The 6000-nt window shown below is 47.3% G+C and overlaps 1 pseudogene; it reads right to left on the bottom strand.

Moving 5' to 3' along the window:
• Positions 1-1416: 1416 nt before the first annotated feature.
• LOC144828010 (endonuclease/exonuclease/phosphatase family domain-containing protein 1 pseudogene) overlaps positions 1417-6000 on the bottom strand; it is a 41789-nt pseudogene continuing 37205 nt past the window's right edge.

Genomic DNA, 6000 nt, shown 5'->3' with positions numbered 1-6000 from the left:
GTAAACATGAACCCAGGTAGCAGCAAAACACAAAACAAGTCAAAATACAGCCCCAAAAACACAGGCCCACACACAGCTGTCAGACCAGCCCAACGAGCACTGGCAGATTGCCCTTTGTGTTAGGCTAGTCCGACCCTGCAGAAAGAACACCGAGCAGATCCAGTCTTACCCAGAAATCAAACTCACACACGCACACACTCTAAGACATCTGAGCACTTCGACATCTGGACAGGCCCAGTCTCACCCAGAAATCAAATTCACACATACACTCTGAAACATCTAAGCACCTTGATGCCTCGTCAGGGCTAATACGTGCTATATAAATAAAACTACAATTACAATCTAAACTGTTGCTGTGCCTCACCTCCGCTCCCTTAAAAGAGTTTGGCGAGCATCTTCTAACATGCATTGCCATCGAAAAACTATATGTAACCTGGAATCATTTCCTGCAGCAGCAAAGCACTTTAACGTTCACAGAGCCTAACTGGATGAAAGGCACCTGTTTCCTTAATAAGGCAACGGTTAATTTTAAAGCAATCTCTTGTTATAACAGCGGAATTGGTCTGCAAGATTTGTTCTGGATTCAAACCAACCCTTGGGCACTGCCTGATTGCCCTGTTGGCCAGTCCAACCCTGGCCCTGAATATGACTTCCATGCCATCAAGCTGTAGGAAGCTCAGAGACAAGCATCATAGCCGCTTTGAGACACCAACCTTTCCCCTACACTGCAACACTCACAAAAATTCTGCATTCATTTGAATTTCCAAAACAAAACTCAATGAAAATAGAACATGAAAAGGAAAACAAACTAGCCAACAGACTGATTTTAATTTCATCAAAATTCATCCCATGGGTATAGCCACAACCATGTTGTTAGCAGCACCTTGAGCCTCTTTTCTTGTCTTGTGGAATTCACTCCAACCACCCATTTCAGTTGAAGTACCGACATGCTTAGATGCAAATTCAGAATAACTACCTCTTCAAATGACATTTCAGACACACAACGCACGTGAAGACTCAACAACCAAATCTTCTGGAGGACTGGCTACTTCCCTATAACAAGGCCAAACTAAAATGCTGGACTTTGCATCTGAAAAAAATATATGAACTGCTATTTGCTTACTTTGGACCTATTTTAGTCTGCACACTATAATAATACACCTATTTTTTGTTTTAAATAAAACCACCAACGCACAAATGCATCGCAAAATGTGAGGTAGGCGTGTGCTTCACAAACATTGTGCACCTTGCAAATTTGATATTTGAACATATATATCATGCGCTCAAAAGTCTAAAAAGTAAACAGGCACATAATCGGAAGCCTACATTCCAACACTCCCTGTTGCACATCACCACCAAAGTCAAAACTGTCAGTTAAAAAGGCAAATAGAACATCACTACTTCAGCTGAATCCTCTTACCTGTACTCCAGCAGAGTCATGCACACCACCTCTCGCACTGAGTCGCACCCCGGGGTTAGTGGCCTGCTCCAAGGAGCAGTTCTGCAGTTTCCAGGTGGCCACCCTGACCACAGGCTGGCCGTTCCACACCCCAGCGAACACTTCCACTGGGGGACGGGTGGAGATGAGCGAAGTGGGGCCCCAGGATGGAAATCCAAGTCCTCACTTAGCAAGCTGAGCGAAGTGTGGTGGTGTGGGGCTTGGTGGTGTAGTGCAGCCCTCCGTTATTGTTGGCCGTGGCGGTGGAGGGTGGCCTGGACTTCTCTGCCGACATGTGGTGCCTGATTCTTTTCAGGAACGAGGTGCTGACAGACCCCACCTTCACCAGGTTTTCCACACTGCGGAAAGGTCCGTGCTCAGTGCGATAATGCACGATGCCGCGCGCCATGGCCTCCATGACGCCCCGGAGGCTCATCAGCTGCACGGAGGTGGCCATGTTGATGTTGAGTTTGGTGGCATTTGCAGAAGAAACAGAGGACAAGTGTTGGTGACCCAGAGGGTGCTTACCTCTGTCCTTCCTCAGAGAGGTACAGGGGGATTGCTGCCTGGAGCCTCCCCTGCCGGTACTGCCCACGTAGATCTCAAACTTCACTTGCTCCAGCTTGGCGGCCCGCACCCCGCTCACCTGAGCCAGGTGTCCTCCACCTTTTTAAACCCCCTATGTACTCGCTGTACTCCACGATGCTCTGGGCCACTGAGCGCATGACCCCGGGTAGCGTCATGAGCTCCTCCTCGGTGGCTGCATTGATGTTCAGCTGCTCCACGAGGATGTTGCTGGAGTTGCAGGCCGCGCTGATCTTGCGGCTGCTCTGGCAGTAGTCCGACGTGACGGGTCCTTGGGGACGGAGCTATGGCATCCCAGATTACCTCCTATGGTCCTTACCAGGGGCGAGTACAGTCATGTGCTCGAGGCGGCTCACATGCGGTAACGCTCACATCTAGTTGGCAGGTTTTCCCCATCCAAAATCAACATTATAAACCACCCACTTTTACTTTATGCCGGAGTACGGACCTGTACAACACCGCGTGTTCTCACACATCCAGCCATCTGCTGTGCTGTATGGTCTAACGTCTCGGATAGCACCTCGCGCTTGTTCCTGGTTGGCTGGCTGGAGCAGTAGTGCGCATGTTCCGTTTAGGGCTTAAAGATTTTTGCATCAAGCCCGAACATGCGCACTAGGCTGCTCATTAGAAGAGCGGCATGGAACAACCCTAGCTCTTCCAATGAACAGCCTAATGCGCATGTTCGGGCTGGTCGCAAAAATATTCAGCCCCTTCGATGCTGATGACGGAGCGGTTCCGTCATCAGCATCGGTTGGGCTGTGCTGATGATGGAACCACTCCGTCATAGGCACAGCCCTCGAGGGGAGCGCTGGCGCTCCCCCCCCCCCCGGGGCATGGATCTGTGTTTTGGATGCAGGGGTGGCAGCGGAAGACTTTCCGCTGCCACCCCCGGGCCCCCCCACGCTTCCTGGTGACGTCAGCGCGCTCATCACGCACCGACGTCATCAGGAAGTGCTGGACCGCGGGAAGCCATTTCTTTCCAGCGCGTCCAGCGAGCATGTAAGGTTTCTGCTCTCCGGTGGGGCGGGGGGGCCGTTTCTTGTTGCCTTGAGGCATCGGGGGGAGGAAACACTGGATTGATTATTGGCTACTCTCAGTAAATGCCTCACTTTGGACATCAGATGTGTGACACCTTCTGTGCACCCTGCCCAATCATTACCCTGTTGCACTGGAATTGCATATACCATATTAGGGTGGCCAGACATATTCATGGAGATTTCCCAGTGGTGCCCTACGTGATCAGATATTTTTATGGAGCTACATCACACCGTCATTGAATATTGTTCCTTAAATGAAGGTATAGTGGCAACCCAGGCAACCCTCTGAGAGGCCTTCAAAGTTTCTATTTGTGTTACCTATATGTCAAAGCATGTGGGCATCTTGAGAGATATTTATTCCCAATTGTTCAGTATTGAATTGGAACTGCAGGATGTTGATTAAGCTGCTTGTTTCCTGTGCGGCTCCCCCCAACTCCATAGATGATCTGTTTTAATGACTGAGTTCCTGAATTTGGCGAACAGGGAAATAGTGCGCATGGGGAAACATGCACTGCTAAGCATTACGGGAGGATACATCACTTTACTTCATCTCCATACTAGTGCCAGAACTGCTATAATAAATAACAAGGGCATATTGATGACAGAGTATCAAGGGTATTACACACACTTACATACTTCTCGCTCCTAAAGTCTTGAATCTACGATTGTGGGCGATCTCACTGAGGTTGTTATGGTGTGTATTACTGACAAGCGGTACAGCTTCCTGGAGGAACCGATAACGGCCAAAGAAATAGTGCAGGCAACAGACTCCTTAGACCGATCTAAGGCCCCAGGCCTCAATGGTCTTACAGGAGCATTTTATAAGGCATATGAACACCTGCTAGCCCCACGTTTTCTTGCATTTGTATGCAGAATACCTAGATACAGGTTCCCTGCCACTTTTGCCGTCTCTTGGGGGGTGTACTCTCCAACTCTTCAACTTGGCTCCCCCTCACAATCGAGAAACTCGTCAAACACACCCTACTACATCATGGCCTATATAATATCGGAGATATGTTTCCTGATGGCCATGTTCTTGCACATGCCAATGACACTCGTTTCCATCATGCCTCGTATATGGACCATTGGATTCTACAACTCCATAACATATTGCGTTCACACATGCCCTTGGCTCCCCTTGCCACTGAAGATTTACCCCCAATGCAACTTATTATATCTGACACAGATAGAGATAGGCTTAACTGTAGATTATATCGTACATGTTTATTCATGAAACCTAACTCCACCAAATGTGCCAGGAAGGCCTGGAGTGAGGATTTGGGGCATCCACTGACCGATAACGAGTGGTCTTATTGCTGTTCTCAAAAGAAACTCATCTCTGTTAATCACAGACTGAAACTCCTGTTATGTCTACCGAAGTCCCCCCAAGGAAACACACGCCAATCAGGTACGGTGCACAGATGCCTTTATTGTATCTTCTTGCAGCCTTGCATCTACACGTCCTTACTCGTTCCCCGCTCCTGGCTTTCTGCCCTCCGCCCCCTTGACAGGATGTGGTGTCCGGTGTCTGGCTCCCCAAGTCACTTGACCCCGTGGGTCCTAGTGCCCCGCTGTCGGGTCACGACATCGCCCCCTTTGTTACAAACAAAATGCTTTCATGACGTGTTCTGTGACCGCCACTGGTGAGTGCTGAATGTGATAGTTAGAGATAGGTAGTTAGAGAGAGATAGAGAGAGAGATGTGGGGAGAGAGAGAAAAGAGAAAAAGAGATGGGGAGAGAGAGAGGGAGAGAGAGAGATCTGGTCAGTCTACATCTCTTCAATTAGTCTCTGCGGTTTCTGGCATGTTCTTCTTGGTCACAAAATGTGATGCAGTGCGCGCAACGAAATTCGTTTTATTTATTTAAATGTTTACTTACCTGTAAAACTCTGTAATCCATACATTACTACCCCCACCCTGCCCCTCCCCCTGCCCGCGTCACCGCCCTATAGAAACACCTACTGCCGACCGCTACTGCTCAGATTGATCTATTGCGCTCCTTCTTGAAAAACACGTATTGGCATTACACTGGGTCAGTGGAAGGATCCACACAGTCGGCCTGGCTCCACAGTATGTCACATTGTGGCAAGATTAGTGAGGACTACGCACAGTTTCAGCCACATCCCTCAAAGCATAAAGCTTTGAGAGATGCTTGTTTTCGCTACAATCTGATAATCCAACTGAACAGCTATTCGTTATTTTAATGAATATCTTTCTGTTTTAAGTTATCTCCTTCCTTATGTCTAAGTCACCCTCCATTTGTATCATTTTATGAGACCTTCCTTTCCTCGTTGTCATTATCTAACTTATTGATATTGTCTCAATATTCATTGTTGCTTTGTATAATTTTCTCTACCTTGCCCTCTGCTTGTACCTTGCATATTGCAATGTTTTTCTTTTTTATTATTTCTCTTCTTTTTTGTATATTTTGTTTCATTATAAAAATTAAATAAATACGGTTTAATGATAAACAAGATGCTTGTCATTAGTAAGATGAGGGCAGAGATGACCTCTAGGAGACTCTGCAACTTAATTCTGGGAGAAAGAGTGCATCCCACAGTTGACTATATGCATAGGAAAGGCATTGTGTCCATGCTAGTACCACTTGTTAATGTCAGCACCTACCAACCTATTCAGCAGAACGGCAATGGTGACAGTGTCTAAAAAAGGCCCTCTAAGGATGCAAAAGGATACGAACAATGATAGCTCTGATTTCTGTTTCCTGCCTATAGCCATGAAGAGGCAAAACTAGAATGGACTCCATGACATGATATGGTTGAACCTATCTGGAAAGAATTTAAATAATTCAGACTTTCATCAGATTTCCACTAAGTCCTCAAAGTGATATGATGCAGTCGATGTGAAAGAGTGTGTAATGGATGATATTTCCATGGTAGTCATAATCTACAGATGATTCCTTAAAAAGCCATTGCTTCCACC

This window comes from Lissotriton helveticus, chromosome 4_1 (assembly GCF_964261635.1).
Source record: "Lissotriton helveticus chromosome 4_1, aLisHel1.1, whole genome shotgun sequence".
Taxonomy (NCBI): Eukaryota; Metazoa; Chordata; class Amphibia; order Caudata; family Salamandridae; genus Lissotriton; species Lissotriton helveticus.
This window is presented reverse-complemented; position numbering and strand designations above follow the sequence as displayed.